General features: G+C 35.6%; 1 long non-coding RNA gene across 1 annotated transcript in view; it reads right to left on the bottom strand.

The window, feature by feature from the left end:
* Positions 1-27249, bottom strand: part of LOC139075143 (uncharacterized) — an 83412-nt gene that overhangs the window by 20815 nt on the left and 35348 nt on the right. Inside the window, exons 3-4 of the long non-coding RNA XR_011525245.1 lie at positions 18916-18979; positions 8294-8405 (exon numbers count right to left, since the gene is read on the bottom strand). This is a non-coding gene — a long non-coding RNA (uncharacterized lncRNA). The remainder of the gene's footprint in view (positions 1-8293; positions 8406-18915; positions 18980-27249) is intronic.

A 27249-nucleotide genomic window follows, 5' to 3' on the forward strand; every position in this document is an offset into this window, starting at 1 on the left:
TACCAGAACTGGTCCCTTAACCACATTTATTATAACCAGTTCTTTAGAGCCTTGTTTCTCAAAGTGTAGTTCTTGGACTAGCCGTTTCAACATCACCTGGGAACTTGTTATAGAGGCAGAATCTGGCACAGCCCAGAATTATTAAATCAAAATCTTAATTTTTACCAAGCTCCCTAAATGACTGGTATGCACATCAACGTTTGAGGAGCAACACTTTTGTGGACTAAAGTCAGAACCCACAGTTTATCTATTTAAGTATATACTACAAGTATGCGTAGAAAAATATGACAATTTTTGATTTTAAAAAATATTTATATTAGACAAAGTACGTTTTAGGGAAAACAATTACAGTAAATAAATCCAACAATAACACTCCAACATATTTTGGTGGGGAGCACAGCTATAGTTAATTAATTATCACATAGCTAGCATAGTGCTTGCATTGAGGCTATAAGAGCCTCAGTTCTCGCAACTACCAAATGGAATCCTAATAAATAGAACCTGTTTCATTGGACTGTCATCATGACCAAAATATACGCAAAAATAATTTGGATATTGAAAAATTTTATATAAATATAAAGGCATTGTTATTTTCATTGGAATTTTTATTAAAAGCACACATATCTTTTACTTCTTTTTTTTAACTTCAAGTTTTCAAATTAGAATTTCTCAGAGGGTCATGGAAGAATTTTAGTCAATCAAGAAGACTAAAGGCATAGGGCCGGCTGGGTGGTGCAGCGGTTAAGTTCACATGTTCCGCTTCAGCGACCCATGGTTCGCTGCTTTTGATCCCGGGTGTGGATGTGGCACTTCTTGGCAACCCATGCTGTGACAGGCATCCCACATATAAAGTACAGGAAGATGGGCACGACTGTTGGCTCAGGGCCAGTCTTCCTCAGCAAGAGAGGAGGATTGGCAGCACATGTTAGCTCAGGGCTAATCTTCCTAAAAAAAAGAAAACTAAAGGCATAAAATATTATGTATCTATGTATTGGCACATGTTCATGGATTCTTTTTAGTTTTTTTATTATGATTTGTATTAATCTAATACTGCTTTTTAGAAACATTTTGCCATCTTTATTATTTATAAATGGATAAATACTAAATAAGTTATATGCTATTATAAACTGGGTTATTTCAACAGAAATAATATATCTGAGAGAGCAAGTGATGTGATATTGTATGTGCATCAATAAAAAATAAAACAAATAACATTTCAAAATGTAAAATCACTTTAGTAGTAAATGAAATAACTTATAATTTTTAAACTTATCAGCTAATAACAATGCTAGTCTCAATGTAAAGAGGTCTTTCTTGTGTAAAGGTTCTTTTTCTCCTAGTCTTTCCTATATGAGTAGCTTCATTTCATATCTGGTTGACAACAAACATTTCAAATCTTAGGTTAGAGAATAGTCAAAAACTGAATTACGATCATTTAAAAGACCCAAAAGAGATGTAAGCAAACTCTTATCAGTTTAGAAAGATTGGGCTTATCACATAAATAACTATAGTAGAAGCTGCTATGAGACTGACCAAGGAAGAAACAAAAGGAAAAAACAAATAACAATAACAAAAAAGAAACATCATCGGAATAGCGAAAGGCAAATCATGCAATAAGGAAGACATCCACAAAAGCAGCAGAGTTAACTAGAAAAATCGCTGTGTAAAAAAGGAGAAGGAACAGAATCTATTCAATATTTCTGGACCAGTAAAACAGGTGGTGAAATGAAAGAACGGAGGGATGTAATTGAAAGAGTTTTGAGAAAACTAGAAGATAGGGTACAAATACTGAATAAGCAAGTATAGAATAAACATGAGGGCAGAACTGGTGTCAACAGTAAGAAGAGGTTATAAAGGAAAATTAAGGAACCATAAATCACAAATGTGAAACCTTTTATTCAGTCCTGGTTAAAAATAAGGTATATGTTGCAAAGATATTTAACAAACATTGCAAAAATATAATTCTACTTAAATGAAGCACTAGAGCTACTTTTTTGCAACACAAAGCCTTTATTCCCATGTTGTCTTCATAATTTGTGAGAATTAATCTAGGGCCAGACATCACTTCTACATTCAAGCCAGGAGGATGGAGGATAGTGGAGGAAAGGAAAAAGCTTTTTAAGGAGAGAGCCGGTTCTGTACAGAAGTTATATACACCACTTTCAAATATATTTCATTGGCTAGAATTTAATTGCATGGCAAACCATGCTATAAGAGAGAATGCTACATATAGTCTTTTTTTTGGGTAGCCATATGCCTAGCTAATATTAAGGGTTTTATTACCATAAAAAACAAGGAGAACAGACTTTCAGTTAAATCTAGCAAAGGGATATTAAGAGAGAGAATCCAAATCTCAATTAGCAGATTAGGAAAGTAATGTCTAAATAAGTTTATTGTCTTATACCCCTATTAGAGAGTAGTAGAATCAGCATTAGGCCCTAAATTAGTTGCTCCTTTTCCTGTACTGATTTTATTTCTCATAAATTAAACTCAGTGCTGAAGAGTTTCAAGAACCAGATTTAGAATTGTAATATTAAAACACTTTTCCATTGTAACTACCAATTAATTACAGTTTTTACATTGTGATTACCAGTGTGAATGTGAGAAATTGATATTTGTGAAATAGCCAGTTAAATGTTTTGCTTTAGTTTTCAGAAAAATTTGAATACTTTGAGGCTAAGCTCTTCCAGCGTCATGATACAATACACTTTATTAGGCTTTTTAAAAATAGAAAAATAAAACTTTTGATTTATGTAAATCATTAAGGCGTGAAAATTGATGCCTTCTAGATAAAAAGATACAGATTCCAAAAAAAAAAAAAAGAAAGCTCCCAATTTTATTAGATACCTCATTTGTAATGGTCAAATATGCCACATTAAAAAGGAACATTTTTATAACACTTCATGTTTGCCACACACATTTCTTTTAATTTATCCCTCTATATTATATCAAGAACAAGTCCCAGCTTTACTCAGTTCTACTTAAGAACTCTCCTTAATTTAAGCAATGGGATGAGTGTTTATGCTCTATAGCTAAAAAAGAATCTACAGAGGGCCCTTATTCCTCGCTGTTTTTCTGCAGAGTTTTGCAGGAACAATGGCAGCAGGAAAGAAGTCTTTTGGTTTGTTATTAAGCTCATTGGAACAGGGCAAAACCCAAGCAGAGACGGAACTGGCAGCTGTCCTAGAGTGGGTTGAACAGTCAAAGAATTTTGCTCAATTAAATATGTATAGCTTTTTGTATGTCAATCATACCTCAATAAAGTGGTTAAAAAAAGAAATGAAAATTTATAGGAGCAATAATCTTATTCTGAAAAAATCCTTAATGCCCCTAGAACAAAATATGCCTCTTTCTGCAATTTTTTCTCTCCTTATTGTATTTACCTATTCTTTCAGCTCAACTAGTAATGTCTACCTTCCTTGATGGCTTAGGAAAAAAAAAAGCAAAGAAAGTACAGACCTCCCAGATCTACCATGGGGTTCGTAATGTCTACTGTTGGTTAGTGAATTATATCTTTTTTTAAATTGTTTTTATTTATTTGTTTTTTTCTTTGAGGAAGATTAGCCCTGAGCTAACATCTGCCACCAATCCTCCCCTTTTTGCTGAGGAAGACTGGCCGTGAGCTAACATCTGTGCCCATCTTCCTCTACTTCACATGTGGGACACCAGCCACAGCATGGCTTGCCAAGCAGTGCAATGTTCGCACCCGGGATCTGAACCTGGAAACCCAGGCCACTAAATTGGAACATGCAAACTTAACCACTGCACCACTGGGCCAGCCCCACAAATAATTTTTAAATAAAGAATATCTCATGAAGCAAATAATTCAATTTTCTTTTTGCATTTTTGCCTAACATTTGAATTTTATTATAGTTTTTTAAATGAATCTTTGTACTTTTTTTCTCTGAACATTGATGTTTCTGCTATAGTTAACTGGGCAGAAATTTAAGAACTTTATTGGAAAATAAGTACAAAAATGAATACTTTTCAGGGGAACTGGGCTGTGTTTCTTCTTTGGAACCCCACCAGGATTAGTTAACACTAAGGAAATGAGACAGTATTTCTGTTGTTCACACATGCCACATTTGCCACAAGCAGTAAAGTAAAGCTTCGCATTGGCAACAACAGAATTTGGCCTGGCTTTTCCAGCCCTGATGCACTCATCTGAATGGTACAGCCCAGTAGAAATGAGCAGCCATTGTTCTCTCTTGCCAAGACCAGAATTTTGAACTGTAACCAGGAAGAAGTATTTTTGTTATTTATATGCACAATGATAATTAGGCTCAAGGAAATGAAGTGCATAGAATGGAAATTGAGATTGTGAACTTGTTTGATACCAGCTTCCACTCTTCTGACAGATGGATTCTTTTTGGCAGATGATTATGCAAACTGTTCCTTTCGTGCCTGTCTACACGAAATGTATTCTATAAACACACTGAAGCATCGTGCTCCTCTGAGTCCTCAGTGCTTGGGAATGTATTAGCACCATGATGAGTTGGATGACAGGATTCACAAGTGTCTGAGAGTAGAAGCTGGGGGAATATTAGTGTGATCGCTTTGGTTTTGTCAAGGGCTGTGGTAGATAATCATGTGGTTCCCTTGAAATTTTACACAGGGCATTTTCAAGTCAAAGGAAAAGAAATGAACTCAGATCATAGAGGAAATTCCAAACATGCAAATTGTAAATGGTTTTTAGTAAGTGTTTTAACAGATACTAGAAAACTAATGCACTTGGAAAGCAGTGGTCAGCAAATTGAAAATGCACGTCAAACACTCACAGGCATTATCCTGCCCCTTGTGATCTAATGATCAGGGTCATACTTCCTCGTGGTTTAACAGTTTTGTAATGATTCCTCTCATATTTCAATGACAAAGAGACCTCCTTCTTCGTATTTATACAATCAAGGATATAAGACCCGACTCAGTAGTACTCTTGCAACCCAAACGTTAGCGGGAGTTTTCTTGAGGAATTACCACACACACGTGCACATACACACACCAATCCATATTTTAGGAGAGAAAAAAAGATTGCTTCAACAGAGGTAGGGATAATTTGTGTTCATTAAACAGGTCTGGCCATTCACTCGGGCAGTACAGGAGTGCTAGCTACCTCATACATTCAGCGGGTGAACAGGATGCTAACTTACGCTCTGGTCTGCCACCTTACTGAAAATCCTGAAAGTTAGTCTCCTTGAGGGCATTATAAGAACCTCAATATTTCTTTGTTATTAAATGACAGTGTAGGAGATTTTGTAGAAGACAAAGGGGAAGGATGTGAAGATGAAAGACCTCCTGATGTGCCTTCCATAAGGGTTTGGTAAAGAGACACAGGACGCTAAGAAGTAAAGAGAGTAAAGAAAGAGTACATAGTACAGTGACTATGTCCTCTGGATTCCACGTGCATAATTTACTCTCTGAAAGTTAGACTTTTTTTTGAAATAGACTGTAACCTTTATCTTCCACTGATTAAAGCCATCCATCACAAAGGAATGACATGTGGTTATAGATGCTTCTGAACAAGTGTAGTGGTGACAGTAAGTGACTTGAATTATGTGGAAAAGAGTGGGAGAAAGCATGTGTGTGTGAGAATATGTGTGTATGTGTGTAAAACTATCATCTAACTCAAAATGTTGTGTGAGACCAGCTCCCATGCAAAGCAGAGAGACAGCCAATCCATGAGAGAGACTCAAAACACAACTGTGGCCATATATTGGATACTTTCTTGTGATTGAATTAGGGATTTTGATGTTATTCTTTCCAATTAATCACTACACATTTGGGGCTGGCCCCGTGGCCGAGTGGTTAAGTTCGCGCGCTCCGCTGCAGGCGGCCCAGTGTTTCGTCGGTTCGAATCCTGGGCGCGGACATGGCACTGCTCATCAGACCACGCTGAGGCAGCGTCCCACATGCCACAGCTAGAGGAACCCACAACGAAGAATACACAACTATGTACCGGGGGGCTTTGGGGAGAAAAAAGGAAAAAATAAAATCTTAAAAAAAAAAAAAAAAAATCACTACACATTTAATCAGGTCAGTTCAAATTGCATTGGTTTGTGATGAACTAAACTAACATTACAGCTCTCTGGATATTTGGCTTCTAGGTATAAAATATCACTGTGATTGAACCATTATTGAAATCTGATTCAGTCAGAATCTAGTTTCTTAATTTGGTGGCTCAATGATTGAGAAACAATGACAAAAGCATTTGGATATAGAAGATGAACCTATAAGGTTCTAGTACTCTTTACCTCTATTACCACAAAATCAGATCCTCTTTTATAGTGAAGTTAGTGGAATATAATTAGTAATTAATTTATTCAATAAATATGTATTAAGCACATATATATTGAGATATTGCTTTAGGTGAAAGAGATATAGCAAAGAACAAGGTAAACAAATTTCCTTATTTTACGTAATTTGTATTCTAATTTTAATGGGAGTGGGTATACACAGTTAATAAGCCCAAAGAAATAAACAGTGAAAATATAATGTGATGAGTTTAAGAGTATAAGGATACCTAAGACTGGGAATGCACTTCTAATGATATTGCATTTAAGTGAGTACTAAATGCTGAACATAAACTAACCTTGCAAAGATTTATGTGAAGAGAATTCCAAGGAGGGAGAAGAAACATTCTACTTTGACAATACTCTGGGGTTCTCATTGTTTATTCCTATGTAACAAATACTGCCCAAACTTAGTGGCTTGAAATACGAATTTTATTTATCTCATGGCTTTGTGGATGAAGAATACAAACGGGCTCTGTTGTGCGCACATTGCTGCTCTATGTGCCGTCAGCTGTGGTGACTCAAGAGAGCCGGAAGATCTACTCACATATCTGATAAATTTGTGCTGGCTGATGGCTGAGGGCTTAGCTAGAGCTATTGGCTCAGGGCCTCGGTTCCTCCTTATGTGGATTTCTCCAAGGGCTTTCTTCAGCTTCCTCGCAGGATGGTGGTGGCATCTAAGAGTGAATGTTCCAAGCGACAGGAAGTGGGAGTTTCCGGTCTCTTAATATGTCACTTCTGCCACACTCAAAGCTGTCATAGAGCCCACAGACTCAAGAAAGGTAGGTACAGACTACAACTGTCAATAGTAGAAGCGTAAAGAATTTATGACCATCTTTAATCTGTCACACTTAGCCTTCCGTCCAAAAGTACTTACGTTACTCTCACATGCAAAATACACTTACCCCCTCACAAAACCCCAAAAGTTTCATCCCAATATAGCATCATGTTCAAGATGAAGGTCCAGGATTTCATAAATGAAATCAGATTTAGGTCTTGAGGAGGCTCCTGATATGGAATAGCAAGTTGGTGCTGACTGCTGGCTGGGAGCTCAGCCAGGCTAGTCCTCTCTGTGAGGCAGCTTTGGCTGTCTCACAGCGTGGTGACTGACTTCCAAGAGTGAGTGTTCCAAGAAACATGAGGTGGAAGCTGCCAGTCTCTAAAGGCCTGGAACCAGAAACAGGCATAGCAAAACTTCCAATATATTCTATTAGTCAAAGCAGTTACAGAGCCCACCCACTTGATGGGAGGAGCATCAAGGAACTCATGGCTTTCTTTAATTTTCACACCTGGTGTTTTCAAAGGGCAGAAAGATGAATACTTAGGCAATATCCCATACTGTCCTTTGTGTGCTTCTGATTTAAAATCAAATCCTCTTAAAAATTCAGAAAATGTAGATAATACTCTAAATGGTATCTTTGAGTACATACTAGATAGATATCTCTGGAATCTATAAAATCACTTTATGATTCTAATAAATCAATCTGAGTGTCAGCCAAGCTAATGGACACAGAGGTCTTGCTTCTAGAGTACAAAAGAGAAGGGCAAGTACATTAACCCCAAGTAGTCAGGAGCAGGAGGGGCAACAGAACAAACAAGAATTCAGTACTGAACCGAGAGCTGAAATTATAGGAAGTCAGCTTAAAAGTCCATTTGATGGATGGTGAGGAGTATGTCACAAACTGGGCTAAAAATTACAGGTTGGAGGTCAGGTTCAACCGGGACACAACAGGAAGTAAGAACAAGGGAAGGAGGAAAGTAAGGGAATTCTTGTTCATTGTCATAAGCGGGACTGTGTACCAGCTTCCTAATATCACCTTCTAGCTCCACTATGAATGGTTAGTTAGACCTGTTTTAAAATTAAGTACATAGACAGGACAGGAAAAAACAATGAATGACTTTCTTCCTCTGGACTTTAAAAGTGGAGAATTACATATTGCTTGCAGTAAAACATTTCTTCAAACAGCACGTGGAAAAGGTAGATTACTAAACTCCAAAACATTTACCTGTACTTTTTGGTATCCAGTGGGGAATTGATTTGATATTTTGGTGGGTACTCCTTAAACTTTGCTTGTGAGATTTCCTGATGATCGTTTTCTTGCACACAGAGGTATAAGACTGGAAGAAGGAAACACAAGCACCAATCACAGTGAATGGAATAATCTATTTTGAAAATGAGTATGGTCATAATCAATATAATTTGTTTCCTTTGCAAGTGCAGTAAAGGATCTTCTGGGCTCTAACTCCTTCAAGACAACTGCTTTTCTTTCCTTTTAGAAACTTTCCTTGATGTCTTTCCATTTCTTATAATCTGCGTCAGAGATTTTCTATATTTCTTTAGCCACCCTATGTCTAATATTATACCTTTATACTGTACTTAAGAATTACACTTGTTTGCTCCCAATATTGTGAAAATGTGAGTACAGTAACTGTTTCTTACTGTCGTAGATCTGCTCTATCCAATATGGTAGCCATTAGACACAAATGACTATTATTTAGATTTAAATATAAAGTGTTTAAATTTACATTAAATTAAAATTCAGTCCCTCAGCTGCACCAGCCATATTTCTGGTGCACAATAGTCATGTGTGGCTAGTGACTACCACGCTGGAAGGTATAGTTATAGAATATGCCCATTTTCATAACAATTCTATTATGTCTATCATGTTGCTCAAGATTTTTAATAATTTTTATAGAATGAAGGAAAAATGTCTCTGACTCAACATTATTATAGTCATTTGGCTTCATGTAAGAAATTGTGAAAATATACATAAATATATTACACATATATATTAAACTTCAGTTTTCTTGGCATGCCATTGGTTGCTGTTCACGAAATATAAATTAAAACTTGGTCATGCTAATAGAAGCGTTTTAATTCACAGAAATGGTTAATGACCACATATAGCTACAAATTCTATTTATTTGAAAATTATTTGCACAGTCTGGCTGGGTTAGTCACTGAGATAAACTCTTGAACTCTTTAATGAACCACATTGAAGGCCTGTACTGAGGAAAATGGAGTAGGTAAGAGGGTGGGCCTGTATAAATCATCATGCCAAACTTGAATTTAAGTCATGCTGAAAGGTGCCTTGGTATTTATTTAAATCTGTCATAATAAGTAGCATGAAGTACAGAATGCTTTAAAGAAGCAATCAGAAAAACAAGGATATAATGAAAACTGCTGAGTTATAAAACTGCTTTTCAGACACAAAGAGATCTGAGTTACATTAAACAGACAAGAATCAGCCACTAAGGTGAAAGGATTTTCTAATTGTCTCATTTTGGGCTGTTTGGAGAATTACAGAAATGGTCTTATAAGTTGTTCTTTTCATTGACCCACAGAAATAGGACAGTGATGATAAAACAGTTGAAGGAATGTGCTCATTACTCCTTAGTGGGACCAGTGCTCCTGCTCAGTGACTGTCCAGATTTATGCATTTTGCTTATTCAGCTGGAAAAACATCCCAGAACCTCAATTCTAAATGAAGGGGGAGAGAAAACCCCTATGCTTTGGAAAATAAGAGAGAAAGAAAATTAAATATTGACTAAAGAGGAAAATTTCTAATTGGATGGTAAAAGGTAATTCATTGTGGAATAGAAAATGAGACCATATCTCAAAATGGTTTCAGATGCATGAGCATTTACCAGTTGTATTTTTCCATTATGGATTCCCACGTACAGTATGGTAAGTTTTTCATTTTCTCTGTATAAGTGTTTCCCTATTACATGCTTTCTCATCTCCACTATTCCTTTGTAACTAGACTGAAGAGAGCACAGTCCTGATTAGACACATACAAATCAACTGTATCTAGTTGTAATAATTATGCAAGAAGAGTTCATTGCTTTTGCTTACACTTGACTGAAATTCGTATATCCAAATCTTTATTTTACCTTATATAGTATTCTTAAGCATTATAGTCTTTTAATTTTATGTATCAGAGCCTGCCACTTTACCCAATGTTCTTTCTTATCTACCCCTATAAACTTTAGGCCATCCCTCCTGAGCTACAAAGTATTCTTTAGCCATATTGAAGTTTTTTATTCTTTACTAAGTTGATCTGACATAAATATCTGGGTACTGAAATAATAATCTGAAGGATTTCCAGTGTAAAAAAAAATCCAGCCATTGTAGCTTCTCCTAACATGAAATCCAAGTTGTATCCTTTGGGAAAAGTAATGTACGTAATAGGAATAAAAATAAGAGCTTTTCTTGTATTCCTTGTAGCAAGATTATTTTATATTAAAACTGTTTTCTATAAATTAAAATTTTTAATCTGCCTAATCATTATTAAGATCTCTAATTTGGTCATTACTTTTAGCCAATTTGCATGACTACTTGTGAAATATACTCTATTATCAGGTCTAGTATCTTGAAATTTAACCTGGTTTGGTTCCTTCCTGCTTACTGCTATAGACAGAATCAAATTCTGCATTTATCACAGATGTCATAAAAATTTTTAATTGATTTTAGCCATCAAATCTGATTTTGAACACAGATGGAATGACTCTACCATAAAACCTTCTTGACTATAACCGGAGTTTTCCTCTGCATGCTGGCCTCATCAAAAATTTTTCAAGGTCGTTTTGTATTACAGCAAATTTGGAAGCACAGATAATTGGACATTTGGATGGTGAACAGTTGCCTTTGGAAATATAGGAGGTCTTTTTACTAGAGAGAGATCCTATGAAGTTGTCAATATTTGAGGAGGGCAGAGTAGCTCTTTGAATCTATTTTCAGACTGCAGCTCCAGTGATCTTTCTGAAGCACAAATGAAACGTGAGCATATTACTACTCCACTGAAACACTTCCATGGATCCAGCACCTCTGGAATAAAGTTCAAGTTCTATAGGATGGTTTACAAGTTTAAAAGGCATTCCTTAATTATTTCTCCAACTATATATCCCACTATTCCCTGCCTCTCATATGCTGCTCATTCCATAATAAGCGACTTGTAGTTCTCCAAATCACCATTTCTGAGCTTCTTCAAGATATGCCTGAGCTGCAAAAGGTCATCTTGCCTGAGGTCATATGTTTTCTGGAAATAGCCTGTCTGGTGACTAAGTATGGCTATAAAGCCCCAGCCAGTTACTCAGACAACTATGCACCAAAGGAAGGAGGATAACCAAATTAGGAGACTGAGGACAAGAAGGGCTGGAGTAGAGGCATATGAATGGACATGCGACAGTGGCACAATGTGAGATCTTAGTTTCACATGCTTGAGACCACCAGAAAGCATCTACCACAGAAGAGGCTTTAAACATCCAAGTGGACAAAATGGGCCAGTCAGATGACGTCAGTTTGCATCTGTCATCTGATCTCCCAGTGCCAGCACAACGAACATGTGCATGAAGTGGCCATGGTGGTTACAGAGGCTGTGCGTGAAACAAATAGCACCAACTCCGCTAAGTTTGATCTACCAAGTCAGCATCAGATACCAATGCTGAGTCTTGATAGGGACCATTTCTTGAGGAGACAAACTGGCCTCTTGGTATCGAGTTAGCTACATTGTTACCCTTACATCCTGAAAGGGCCAGTGGTTCATCAGAAGAATAGACACATATTCTGGGTGTGGGTTTGCCTTTCTTGCCCACAAGTTCTCAGCCAGCACTATTATTTGAGGGCTTACATTGTTTTAATGACTGGCACTGGATCCCACACAATGTCATGTCAGATCGGTGACCCACTTTATACAAAAGAGGGCAGAAATGGGCCCATCATTTCTATACCACCCAAGCTCCCGGGATGATAGAACACTGAAAAGGGTTATTGAAGACCCAACTGGAGGGGCAGCCTGGTGGGAATATGCTCAGTGACAGATGTCATATTTCAGTATGCAGTATATGCATTGAATTAAAGACTTTTATTTGACTCTGCACGTGCAATAAGAAGAAATAGTGTCAGGAACTGAGGATGAAAATAGGAATGGCCCCCTTACCCTCACTCCCAGTAATTCAAATTCACTGAGTGTTTTTATGATGGAGTACGGTAGATATGGAGATGTGCAACCACATCTTTCTTTAACTAAAGACTTGCTGTCTAGTTTCCATCTGTCAGACCCTCAGGGGTTGCCTCAGCTACAGAGAACGCCCATGTCCAAGGTTACACACTTTTTTGTACAGCCAACATCTGGTGACTGACTGGGGCTCAAGTGTAAAGGCCTGGCTATATCACCTCCAGGCAGGACACTTTGACGGTCAATACTTGCTCCGAAGCTCTCTACTGAGTTGGCCAAGGCTTAGTCAGTCCTATATTGTGGTTTGATTACCTCCACTGCCCAATCCTGTTACCCCCTCAAAGGAAAACTGATTTACCATTGTTTCAAATCACAAATCTATTTCACAAATATTGATCCTTACTAAACATTTGCACTCCAAATTCTGTCTTAGCATCTGCATCTGGAGAACTCAACTTGTGACAATATTATAGTAACTTTTTGCCTTTTGCACAGGAGGTGCAGTTGTGAAGCTGGAGTTGTATCTTCTTTATCATTTTATCTACAGAAACTATCACAATGTTTGGCATGTCATACAGTCTCCATAAATTAGAAAGAATGAAAAAAATTAAAATATACGTGAAAGTTAGAAAACATATACATGCTACAGAATAATACTTAAATTAGAATTCTAAGAAAATTACATTATATCAGCCCAAATAGAAAATAACTTTTAAAATGACAAAATAGCATATTACATAACTTACTCTATATGTAGACGTGGGTTACTCTGCATTTTTTCTTGACTCTGTAATGTAGTTGGATAAACAATAGATCTCTCTAAAATTTCATGTTGCTTCAGTGATAACTCTGATGTTTTCTTTAAGGTCATTTATATCTCTAAGTTATTAGGGGAGAGGAGTGTCTAAAAGGAATCCACAAATGGAAGAGGATGTGATAAGATCACTGTAATGTTCTGCTTTAAAATCTTATGTTCTCTTGTTTTGAAATACTTAACTTTGGGGTGCATTATATAGCAAAGGAAACAGCATCTTCTATCACTGTCAGCAGTTCATTGGATCTGAATTTGTTTTTAATGTAATTCTGGATGTTATAGCTTACTATAGCAAAATTCCATCATAGTAAGAAAAGGCAGGTACTATGATACCTTGATAATTTATGATAAATTTCTGATAAGACTAGTGATTCCTACGTTTCCCCAAAACAGTCTCTTGAAAACAAATTAACATTTTATGAACAAGTGCAAGGAATATCCATTACTGCCATATCCTACTGTGTTTAAAAAATAAAAGAGAGCCTCATTTGATTTCATGAATGAATAGTTAAATTTTTCATATAATAGAGTTTTATATAATTTCGTAATAAAAGTTTTTGTTTTGAAAGAATGAAAGTCAATGTATTAAAATTTATATTTAATCACTTAATTAAATATGCTTTACAGAACATAGATTTTTAAACTGCACTATCAATATCAAAATGTTAACATGAAAAGAAATTATCAAAAAAGCAGCATAACTAAAGGACACATCTGGTTAAGATTTCAGGAAAGGACAATTATCTTAATGCATTATGGCTTTTATGGAATAACATCAAGTGTTTCTTTAAGGCACTTATTATGTATTCACAGATTGGGGATATTTTGGAAGTCGAAGACAAAATCTTTACCCTTAAGAACATTATTGTTTGGCATGGCGACTTCACAATATACTAGAAAGAGCACGCTTTTGGAGTCACAAATACTAAGGGTCGATTCTTGGCTCAGACAATTCCTAGCTATAATATTTTGTGAAGGTACATTTTTCAGAGGCTCGGAGTCTTCACCTGAAAAAATCAGGGGATGAAATGACCTACCTTTCAGGATTATTGTTGTATTTCTTCTCAACCTCTTTTATTTTCTTCCCTGTATTGACTTGTAATCCAAACAAGAGGGCTCGTTCTATTCTTGGTCCATTATTTGTCTCTATGTTCACATTTGTGCTGGCCAATTACATCCACTCACAAAGTTCTTACTACTGTGTATTTACTGATGAATCCCAAGACTAAGTCACTAGGCTGCATGTCTTCTCGAGTTTGCAACTTCTTTCCCACTGGACATATTCACTTGGTTGCTCCCACAGTCACCTCATACTGAATCTGCATAATTCAGTTCCTCATCTCAGCTCACTTCACTCCAAAACTTTTTCTCCATACTACCAACACCTGCATCATCACTTTACCTGGAAAATCTCTCCAAATCAAATTTTATCCCTGACAGTTCTGGTACCCTACTTATTCTCCTTATCCAACGTGCTTTCATGGAACATGTAAATGTCATTCATCAGTATAGTCACCCATGTTAACTAGAAATCAGACCATCACACTCCAGGTTAAAACTTTCAAAATGCCCTGCTTCTCAGAATACATTTATTGTCACTTAGTTTGGCATATAATGCCTTGTATGGGAGGGTCCCTACTTACATTAATAGCTCTAGATGTTCTTCCTCTCTCTTTCACAATCTAGTAACATCAAGTTTATAGAATTACTTTGTTTCTTATCACAGGCCACACCGTTTTCATACCTGCACGTGTGCTTGTGCTTTTACTTCTGCTTGGGATATCCTGCTCTGGATTTTTTTTTTACTAACCCTCTGGGGTTCAATTAAAGCACCTTCTCATTCAGGAAGCCTTCTCTGAACCTCCAACTTGAACTTCTCTCTCCTCCTTTTAGCACCTATCACATTCTAATGAAACGATTTGCTTATACACCTACTCTCACCCAAATCCACCCCCCCACTCACCACATATGTGATTATGGTATTTGAAGGGCAGTTCTCTGTCTCTTATTTTATGTCCACTCAGCATCTAGCAGACTTCCCAACAGTAATTGGTAGCACTAGGACACCAAGAAATAATAGAGTGAGAAGTGGCTGCAGTGAGGAGCTTTATCCAACCCTACCTCCATGAATTGCTCTCAAAAATCACCCCAATAAATATATCAACTAAGTAAAAACAGTTGTTTACTAGATAATAGTAAATTATAGATAAATCCCTTAGCCTTCAACTTCCAACCAGAATGTCACTCACACCCTTTGGATATAGAAATTGCGGAGCTATATGACTGAATTTTGATTATGATAATTACTTAAACTGAAACCAAACTCTTTGAGTTGCTTTTTTTTAAAAAATCTTAGCTACATTTATTATAATTATTATCATACTGATATTTACCATTGTTTCAATGCACAAATTATTCATTTATTTATTTTGTGAAGGAGATTGGCTCTGAGCTGACATCTGTTGCCAATCTTCCTCTTTTTGCTTGAGAAAGATTGTTGCTGAGCTAACATCTGTGCCAATCTTCCTCTGTTTTTTGTGGGGGTGCCACCACAGTGTGGCCCAGGGGTATGTCTGCGCCCAGGATCCAAACCTGCGAACTTCCCAAGCCTCTGAAGTGGAGCCTGCAAACTTAACCACCATGCCACCAGGCCAGACTCACAAATTATTTTTAATCACAAACTTTTGAAGGCAAGGAACAGAGACTATAAAAATAAGAAATTTTTCCACACGCAACACTTAGCTATTTCAGACAACATATTCCTGAAGATATTTCCTCCCTTCATTATTTAAATAATGCTCTGCCACCATCAAAATGCTCTATCACTTACAAATAAGATAATAAGACCAAAATGGGAGAAAAATGAGTAGCTTAACAGTCTCACAACTCTAAACTTAAATTACTTCCTGCTAATCTTATCATTTATTTATGTCTATTTTTACACAATTAAACCTTATTCTAGAAAAAATTAATAAACATCTGTTGCTATAATCTTAAATAAAGTGTTTATATTCATAATGTCTGAATTAAAATCTATTTTGGTGCAATGTGCTTGTTTACAAAGAGGAGAACGAAAATAACTTCTTTTTTTTCAGTTGCTTTTTAACGTCTCATCAAAGAAAGCTTTTCAAAATTTCAATACTTTCCAATGGGTTATTTACTTTGCTAAGTAAGAGTATCTTTACAAAGCCTGCTGCATTTTTTTAAATAGCTCAAAATGGCCTTCCTACTTGCATTGAGCTCATCTTCAGCTATTGCTAGGGAGGTACCTATTTGTAGAAGGACAGGGCTCAACCAAGGATGTGATTCAGACACCTCAACACTCCAATTATAAGAAGATGTCAAATAGAATCACCATACCAATTACTTGGAAAAAAGGAACAGAACTATTTTAACCACAGGAAAGAACAAAAGAGAAAGTAATTATTATGGTCCGATCTTACCTATCTTGGTTGTAAAGAACAATTCGTTAACTGCTGTGAGACAGGGTGACTTGTTTACCTCACTCTTAATGGGAACATGTTAGTATATCAGAATTGTTACCAAAGAACACAATCCTAGTGATACTGAAAGAAATGACCATTTAGTGACATTAATGACTCTCTTGAAGGCACAATTATTGGATTTCAACAAACAAATCATTAGAGATGATCATAAAAATCATAAAGTATTAATTTATGTAGATAATTTTGATCATTTCTCACTAAAAATATTACTTCCCTGTTTAACTTTTAGATATAACATTCATCAATAGCTATGCTTTTTAAAATCCGGCCTTAAATTAAAATAAGGATGAGACCATTTGTTAAAAAAACAAGACATTATTCTACATACCATGGAAAGATTTTGAATTTCCTTCGTTTCTGAAAAATGAAAAAGTGATTTAAAATGTCAGGCTTTAGATGTATGAACAAGCTTCTCATAATCCATCATCGAAAATAAATGACTTTATTAAGGAATTTTGTGAATGCAGACAAGCTAAAATCATGTTTCATAAATGAAAGGGTTTATGCTAAAGTGTTAACCTGTCATAAGCTCAAAATAACTTTTAAAGATGTATATGTGGGCTATTGCTTCTTGTTTAGTGCTACCAAAGTGGCTTCATATTTTCAAACTCTGCTCCCAAGACTTACTCCAGTTTCCATTAAAGTCTCTTGGCCAGTTAAATAAAATTGATGAGAATCTATAGAAACAGTATTGATGAAGGAAAAAAAGTTACTGAGCAGTATATAGAGAGTATATAGAGGGTGATCCTAAGTGGAGGGAGGTGGTAAACGTGTACACACGTAATCTGAATTAAAGGAGACTCCCATGTTTTATGTTATACATGTTAATGGTGTTTCAATTTTTTTAAAGGATCAACCTAAATTACTTCTGAAATTAGAAAAAACCCATATTTTTTAAAAAAGAAAGATCAATACCTATGTAAACATTAAAATTCACTACTTCTCAGTGAGATTTCCTTGAACCTTGTCTAAAATTCACCCCTTTTACATGTCCTTCCTTCCTTGCTTCATATTTTTCTCCTTAGCACCATGCCCAAACTAAAAAATACTATACACTTTGCATTTTTAGTCACGTTTATTTTCTGGCTTCTCTTTAAGAATATAACTCCAGGAAGGTAGAGATTTTTATCTACTTGTTCGCTATTGAATCTCTAGCACCAAAATATTTGCGTATATTAAGTGGGTGCTTAATGAATATGTACAGTTTTATTCATTAATTTATACAAAACATGTATATATGTATACTAATATATGAATGTACATATTACACAGAAAGAGTCATGGTCTCCTTTTGTCTAGTCCTCTAACTGCCTTTTAAAGAAGAAGAAAAAGAGGTACAAAAAACAAAAGCTTCCAAAGCTCGTGTAGAATGCAGTCTGTTTATGTAAATAACTGCTGTTTTTAGGACACATGACAAAGTTGAAAGAGTGCTCTGTGAGAACATTTCAGAAGTAATCTTTGAAACAACGCAAGAACAAATGAGGCATTCGATATATTTATGATTGTAGGCATAATTGTTGCTACCAAGTATGCATATATCTGAGTTTTCAAAATTCATTTCATTTCTATTACAGTCTTTGAAAATAAAGCAATTTTCTATGATGCAGTATTTGCATCCTGCTGAGGATGAATGCGTATCCAGAATGAAAACCATGCCAAAGATAGGGAAAGTTGCCCTCTGTCAGAATCTTGAGACTTTTGAAATTAAACAACAGAATTAGTTGATTCACAAATATTCTTTATGTGCCAACAGAATTAAAAGTTTGTGATAAGTTTCTTGAAGTCAGAATCATATGCTGACCTTTATATATGTATGTGAAGAAAATGCTACCTGGTTATCCCCCCTTGCTAGAGCATATAATTTGAATAGTTTAACAACAAATTAAGAACCAACTAAATACAAGACACCATGGTAAATCCTAGGGAGGAGTACAAAGATGAGAACCATATGATCTCTTCCCAGTAATACCACCACCACTACCATCCACAACAGCCGCCATTTATTGAGTGCCCTCCATATGCCAGACACTATATGAGGCATGATATTTTTACATATGATGAGTTCTTGAAATATCCCTTTTGGACAATGTAAGGAGAAATTGAGATTCAGAGAGGTTAAGTAATTTGTTTCAAAACTACGTGATATTAGTCACCTCTATCAGAACTGCTTCCTCATCCAAAACAGATATGAGTTATGCTTGCCATGTTTATAATATGTAGTCCTTTCTTAGCTACAGTTTGCTGGATCAGAAATAGACACTGAAATCCATCTGGTGGATTAATACTCTATTATGAATTTGAAATTGGTATTGAGAGATTCCAGTTCATTTTCCCAGAATACTCAAACTCACCTGAAATAAAGTCAGGATCTGTTGGATGACACTTCATCTGCAAGGCGAAGCAAAAAGTGCAAATCTGTAAGAAGAATGGAGGAAGAAAGTAAAACAAAGGAGAAGTGAGCTACCTTTTGAGGGGATTTTAATTTCCTTTGAGAGTATTTTAAGGTACATTTGATTACTTGGGTACTTTCTTATTTTGAGATAGAACCAAGAAAACTGCGGAGAAGTTTGGAACATCTGTAACTGTGTGGTAGTAATTTACTAGTATACAAACCAAGCTTTCAGCCTAGTGTGCTATTGCTTTTATATCTAATTATTGGTTATTTTAATAAGGAATTAATTCATTTAGTATGCTCACACACTTTTCTCTATGTTGATATATGTTCATGATGATTGCTAGTTTTCTTTTTTTAATTTACCAGATAAAGGCATTTATGAACACTGAACAGATCATTATATATCAAATTAGGATCCGCTTTCTAGCATATTATTTTAATATTATGTCATTTTTGATTCAACACTATCATATGTATAACTTATCCATTCTCTTATGAAATAGAGAAGTTTTTATAATGCTGAACCCACGGATCTATCATAAATTAGTGGCTAAAAGATATATTAAGAAAGATATATTTGGGAAGGAGTAAATAGCCATGTATTTCTGTTGACAGGAAAATTTAGTACAACAAAAATGCTTTTAAATTACAGTTTTATTACATATATATTCTCACAATACATATGGGAGAAAATGGTGTAGTTGAAACTCACACTATTACCTATTGTTTACTACTACTATTATTAATACTGTTACTACTAAAGTTATTGCTACCACCACTACTACTTCTATGGCTAACATTTATATAATGTTTACCACGTCAGCACTGTCACAAAAATTAACTCAGAGCTCTGGAAATAAGATCAGATGCTAGTTCATGTAGTTCACATTTAGAATTGGTAATATATTATCTTTGATTTGGGCAAGCCATTGAAATTATTTGAGAAAAATCTGCCTTATTGCTATGATTTCAGACGTTTTATAACAATTAAATGAGATGAAGCACATGAAAGTGCTTCCTGAAATGCACACATTATACAGATTTGGTTATTTATACTCTAAGGCTCTAAGTAAATGCCTACTATTGGGGTTTATTAATTTTAATTAATAGTAAAGAAAGTTACACTACTGATCGTTAGGAAGTTGTACACTAATCATATAAATTATCCTCCAGTAATCAATTACGAATAGAAATTTCTGCCATTTCTGTCTTCCAGTGTATTTATTTTTCATTCACCAAAATGATCAGGTAATCACTCTGGCTACATATTGAATAACTACTATCATTTTAATATCTTTTATGTATGTGATAGCATATTTGAATCTCCATCTCTAGCAGTCTACTCATAGTTGACATTTGGTTTAACAGATCCCTGAGTTTCTTCAATATGTTTCACATCTATTCACATGAAATGAGCAGCTCTGTTCCATAATTAATGATGCAATATACTCCTTTTAAATAAGGATTTTATCAGCCTATATAACTAATGACAGAGTCACCTAAATGACCAGTTGGCATCATTAAATTTACCAACTACTGTGCTATCATCAATTCCAATTAAATCCTAACTATGTCTCTCACCAACATGTAAACACATTTTCTAATTGGGAAGCACCATCATGAGTAAATTTAATGGTGCCAAGTTGGCTGTTTAAGTGATTTAGTAGTTTAGTGGGAAATCATTTGGCTTTGAAGGTATTTCTTTTTCTATTTCTCACATTTGCTGCAGTTGGGAATATCCATGTGAGAAAGATTGCTGGAGAAACTGATTCGAGCCTCATATAAAGCAAATTATTACATTTAGCAAGGATTATAGGTGTTTTCTGAGAGAGTGTGTTAGCACAGCAGCTGAGTTGAAGTTATAAAATCCCAAAGAGAGATATTGGATAGTCAATATGAGTATGGGGGACAAGTAAAATTATCAGGAGTTTGACTGGCAACTGATCCTGGAGAAATTATTTTTCTGGGGTATCAAAAAAAGTTGGGGCAGCCATCTGACCTTGTCTTATTTGCTTTTTTATCCTCAGCACCTGGAATACTGTCACACACCTAACAGAGGTTTGTTGAATGAGTGAATGAACCACAGAGGTAGCTCAGTAGCAGTATCATTTTCAGTGTTTAAGCATCTAAGTAGAGGCTTGTCAATAAAAATAATAACATCTAATATTTATTGAACTAATTATGTTCTGAGACCAGAAGAAGAATGTTTCACATGTTGTATATTTTGATGTTCACAATAACCGAAAATAGAATCAGCCAGGATTTTTGACAGAAACCAGAAACTGTTCTAGATATTTGAAATAAAAAAGAAGAAGTTAAATGTAAGGAATTATGTTATTCAAAACATTGTAAGTGTTGAGATGTGGACTCCAAGATGGCCCTCAGGAACGACTCCAAGCCTATCACAGAACTTGACCACCAAAGCAGTTACAGCTCTGCCACAGCTGCCTTCCACAGGCTCCAGGCCAGAGACTTAACACAGATATCTCCACATCTTTACTTGGCAGCAAAAAACAGCCAAAGCAGCTGGAAGATAGCCTCTGCTACGTTTATGCTTTCCAAGTCTCAGAGAAGTGTATTTAATTTATAGTGAGTAATTTTTTTATCCAGGACTTCAGCTGCGAGGAAGAAATATTGTTTTTAGCTTTTTAACCTCTTCTTATAGGAAAGAATGTGAGAAGTAGGTAAAAAAAGATTCTGAGTGCCATCAAATATATATATCAAGGACTTGATTATTCCCATATCCAGATATGGTGATTATGAGTCAAATAGTTTAGATAATTCATCCGTGATCGTGATCACAGAACTAGCATGCAGTGAAGCAAGGATTCAAATCCAAGTGTGTTAATTAGCATATGCTAGGATAAGATGTAGAAAGAATAACATGAACGTTTTAAAATTTCCAAGGCTTATATTAACAGTATAAATTTTCTTCCTCATTCTGCAATGGCCACATCCTGGAGTATTTAGGTCATAGTGACAGAAGAAAAAAAGAATGTGGTGAATACAAAGTTCTCTCTTAAGCTTCTGCCCAGAAGTGACACACTTTATTTTCTCTCGTATTTCATCGACCAAAGCAAATCCCAAAGCCACATCTCAGTTCACTAGCATAGGGTTGGGGGAGTGTAGAACTCTCCCTCAGCAAGGGGAGCCAAATAGTTGTGAGCAAAATAGTCTATCATGGCAGATCTATCTAGCTGTAAGCACTATGTTCTTATCTACTGAAAATCTTTTCTTATCCCCTAAGGACACTGTGAAAAAGATCCAGATAGTGGAAATCCTGGCTTCATAGAGAGAGACCCAGTTTGCTGCTGACTATTTCATTCTGGTCTCAAACTTTTGCAGTTAGGTGCTGTCGGCAGCTAATTTCTTTGCTCTTGGGGCCAGTTTTTTTCTCACAAGACTCTCTTGGGACAATTAGGGCAGGAGATGGAGATAAGGCTAAGTTGATTCGAGAGAAATGAAGATGCTTATTTTCTGATGCCTTATATTTCCCTATCTATATGCAACATTGCGTTTGATGAACTGAGGGGTGACTAGCAGGGCCATTCCAAGCAATTTTCCTGTTTTTAATTGTCATAACAACTTATGATGTAGGTAGTACTATCAATCTCAAATTTTAGATAATAAAACTGAGGTACAGAAAAATTAAGCAACTTGCCCAAAGTCACCCAAGGCTGTGTCGGTGCTTATATTCAAACCCTTCAAATCTTGCTTCTAAGCTCAGAGTCTTAATATAACTATGCTTTACTGCTTTTCCTTGTACCAGGACTTGTTCTAGGTCTAGGTTCTGGGGATCCAATGATGGGCAAACAAACAGGTTCTGTGCCCTCATAGAACTAGTCTAGAAAGGAGGGGGTGTGTGTGTATGTATGTGTGTGTATGTATATACATATACATATACCTGTATATATGTATATACATGTAGACATACACAATATATATTGTCATGTATATATATTACAGAATCACAGAATCATATAATTATAACTTAGGATTTGAAGGAAAAATGTAGAGTATCTGAAACTATAAAACAGAACAGACAGGACTTAAAAATTTGTGAGTCATTGAAGGTTTCTCTGTAAAACTAAAGTTTGAGCTAAGAGTTAAATGACAAGTTTATTAAGTAAAGAGAATCTAGACATGAATACTTTAGCCAGAGGAAACAGCAGTTGCAAAGGCTCAGAAACTGGAAGAAACAATAAATTTTAGGTACTGAATAAAGGCCTATATGAATGGTGTGTAAAAATAGTGAGGATGATAGGAGATGAAGCTGGAAACAGGGCAGGGCCCATATATCATCTTGCTGGAGCTTGCAAGCCAAATAAAGGATTTTGGTCTCTATTTTAGGAGTAACAGAAATCCACTGAAGGACTTTGAGCTGGGAATGCCATCATTTTAGATTTTCATTTCATGTTCATTACGATCGTTTAAAATGTTGATTTATTTACTTGCCCAATTTTCACGTGTCTCAGAATTGATGAAAGCACCTCTACCCAGAATATTGAGCTCTATCAGGAGAAGTCATTGTGTGCTGTGTGTGGTGGGGAGGATGTGGCAAACCAAAAGTACAATATCACACCATGGAAGGCTGATGAAAAAGATGTGGACACTGGCAGATCAGGCACCAGTGAATATGTGTGGGGTCCATGATGTCACAGAGAGAATCACCAGAAAGGATTTCACATTAAGCCTCATGCAGCCATCCTAGAATTATAAATAGAGCAATGAGGGAAAAACAGGTGTTAGGTGTTAGTTTGATCAAACTCCTAACAGACTTAACCATTAGCAGTTTGATCAAAGCAGGGATTAATTTTTCTAAAGTAGCACAAATACTTAAGAAAAGATTTGGTGGGGAGGAACCAGAGTCAACACTTTTAGCTAAAAGACACAGGCCTTCTTCACAGAAAGAATTATTGAGTGGATTGTTAGAATCAGGCCTCAACTGTTAAATCTGGAGTAGAGACTGCCCTGATTTGATTTTTGTGAACACACCAAGCATATCCTTGCCTATTGTTCTTCACAGAAACTATGTTTTCAGCTTGGGTTATTTTCAACCATCTTCTCCTCTGAATTTTGGTTGCCAATAAGATAAGATAAAATAACTTGTTTTGTTTGTTCTTTTTAGCTGAGGAAAAAAAGTGAAGTTATTGGAAAATAAAATTCAAGGAATGATTATAAAGTCAAGACACCCAAAAGGCATGAAAGCAGTTAAGTCTTAGGAACACATAGAGGTTAGGAATCAGACACCACCAGGATTTAGCTTCATTTTTTTTACCATCACTGCTTTCTGCTTTGCAGACTGGCTTTCTTAACTTGGCAGGAAACATGGCCAACAGCCATAGTTTATTATACTTCCATCCAGTTTCAACTACTGGAAAGATGCTTCCTTTCACTACTTTTTGATAGCAAATCCCAAAATTTGGGGGAAGAAACTCATCCCAGTTTGGGTCAGGTGCTACCAAGTGTGACCAGGGAATCACAGATCATAATGTGAGTCACAAATGCCCATGTAAATGGTATTTTTGGTGAAGGATATTTCCGTTATGAGGAAAAGAGGAGCTCCTGGTCATAAAAATACATGATTTCTAGGACCGGCCCGGTGGTGCTGAGGTTAAGGGCACACGTTCTGCTTCAGTGGCCCAGGGTTCGCCAGTTCAGATTCCGGGTGCAGACATGGCACCACTTGGCAAGCCATGCTGTGGTAGGCATCCCACATATAAAAAGTAGAGGAAAATGGGCATGAATGCCAGCTCAGGGCCAGTCTTTCTCAGCAAAAAGAGGAGGATTGGCAGCAGATGTTAGCCCAGGGCTAACTTCCTCAAAATAAATAAATAAATAAATAAATAAATAAAGTTTTTCTTTAAGAAAAAAAAATACATGATTTTCCATTTGTCCAGGATAACTATTTTTCATCCTTCATGTATTTGCTAAAACATATTATCTCTTTCTTGACCGTCAAGATTAGGATACATGAATCTTCTATTACTCCTCTATTTACCCCATCATAGTAAACACAAAAATATATTCTACTTGCTTGTTTCTTTATCTGTATGCTTTACAAAATGATAAGTTCCTTGAGGGCAGAGACTTCACTTTGATAATATAACAGCACAAAGACTGGCACATGATATAACGATAATAAGAATTGATCTCTATTCTAATTTTTGCAGGCACTGTGAAGATAAATTTTTATGTGGATTATCGCATTTATTCTTGACGATAACCCTATGAATCAGTCAGCATTATTATCTCCATTCAACATAGGGGAGATTTAGACTTTGAGAGGGTCTGAAGCTCAAGGTCATGACTTAAGCATGTTAGAGCCGGCATTTGAATCCAAGTAGTCTGACACTGGCATGCTTAGTTTTAATCATGATGTTAAAACTGCATTTTTTTTTCAGTTTTAAGAAACATGAAAATTATATGACATAAATCTGAAACATTTCATTTTGTTTTATGAAAGCTTTAATAATGAAAATTTATTATTTATTCAGAGAAGAGAACTTGATTAGCTCTAAAAGATTGATGGGTAATGGCATCTGTATAGACAAAGGAAATAAAGAAAATAATTCTTTTCATAATAAGGAAAGGGAAACAAAGTAACATGAAAGGAGTTAACTCTTTTTTTTAAGTTTAACTATGTCAGTCACCGTGCTAGAAATTTAAACATATATTATTTCCCCTAATCTTCCCAACAAAACTGTTGACTAAATGATGGTTAAATTGATGCTGAGATAGACATAGTAACAAGTCTAAAAGAATAGAGCTTTTAAAAGATGATATTGGGATTATATACACATTTTGCCATATGATAATGATAATTCATAATCAGTTCACTAGACCATATTAATTATGGAAATATAAGATACATTTATATGCAGAGCTCAAATGGACAGGATAATTTCACTTTGTAACCATAATGTTAGATAACATTTATATAGTAAATCTTACTGTATTTTGGCCAAAATACTTTATAGATAAAATGTATATCTCCATAATCATGTATTTATAAGCTCTATTGATTACAGAGTTAGAATAGATATATTTGCAGTGCCAATGGTTATCTCCAGGAATAGGCATAGCAAAAGTTTTAACATTTTTAGCTCACTTAAATTTTAAATATATGAAAGAGTTATCTTAGTGTAGTATTGATATAATAACTCATGTTATAATAATACAACTTAAAAGTCATACATATTTTTGAAGCATGAATGTAGCAAGTTGCCAAAATCATAATAATCTCTGTGACTGGAGGACAAAATAATTTGGATTAGTAACCCATACATCATGAAATATACCCAGCACTTAGTCTGATTCGTAAATAAATTCCTCTCTTAGAATGTTCTATGTCATTGCTATAAATTTATAGCTCTTTCTGAATTTATAATTATCAGATAATGAAATAAAACTAACTGGATTTGGATTATTTTGGTAGCATTTTACCACAACGAGGTCAAAAATTTTGTAGAAGCTTTTTAAATTGATGTAATCTAACTGGAAATATTAAAATTAGAATTTTAGGTTTTGATAAGATATATGGAAACTGAAATACAGAAAGGCTTATATTATTTTTAAAAACACATCTAGCACACAATTTTAGAATTAAAAAAGGAGATGAATTATATTTCTACTGAAAATGCTATGAAAAAATATACTGATAATGTTTAGATCCAGGGCCATAAATTCATAATTCACACAATATATGTGGCCATGCTGGGGCCGGCCCGGTGGCCGAGTGGTTAAGTTCGCGTGCTCCGCTTCGGTGGCCCAGAGTTTTACCAGTTCAGATCCTGGACACGGACCTGGCACTGCTTGTCAAGCCATGCTGAGACAGCATCTCACATAGCACAACTGGAAGGACCTACAACTAGAATATACAACTATGTACTGGGGGGCTTTGGGGTGAAGACGAAGAAAAAAAAAGGAAGAAGAAGATTGGCAACAGGTGCCAATCTTTAAAAAAAAAAAATGTGGCCATACCTATTCAGGTTCACTCGAAGATTCTACAAATATTCATTCTCCCAGTCTTTAAAAAACTTCAGAATCTACTAAAACTATCTGTGGTAGAATTGCTAGAAGCTTTCTATAGCTTTTGACTTGAAAATATGCTGAATTTTAGACTTTAAGACATATCCTATGTACACCTACAAATTGCCTGATTGTTGGCATGGCAAAGGATATAATACTAGCCACTTCTCTGCAGATGCTAAGCCTGAGAAGTTTTTTCCACCCATTGTTGATTTCACAAGGCAATGTATGCTCAAAGTTCCATTCAGACTAAATATTA

This window comes from Equus przewalskii, chromosome 13 (assembly GCF_037783145.1).
Source record: "Equus przewalskii isolate Varuska chromosome 13, EquPr2, whole genome shotgun sequence".
In the NCBI taxonomy this organism is placed as follows: Eukaryota; Metazoa; Chordata; class Mammalia; order Perissodactyla; family Equidae; genus Equus; species Equus przewalskii.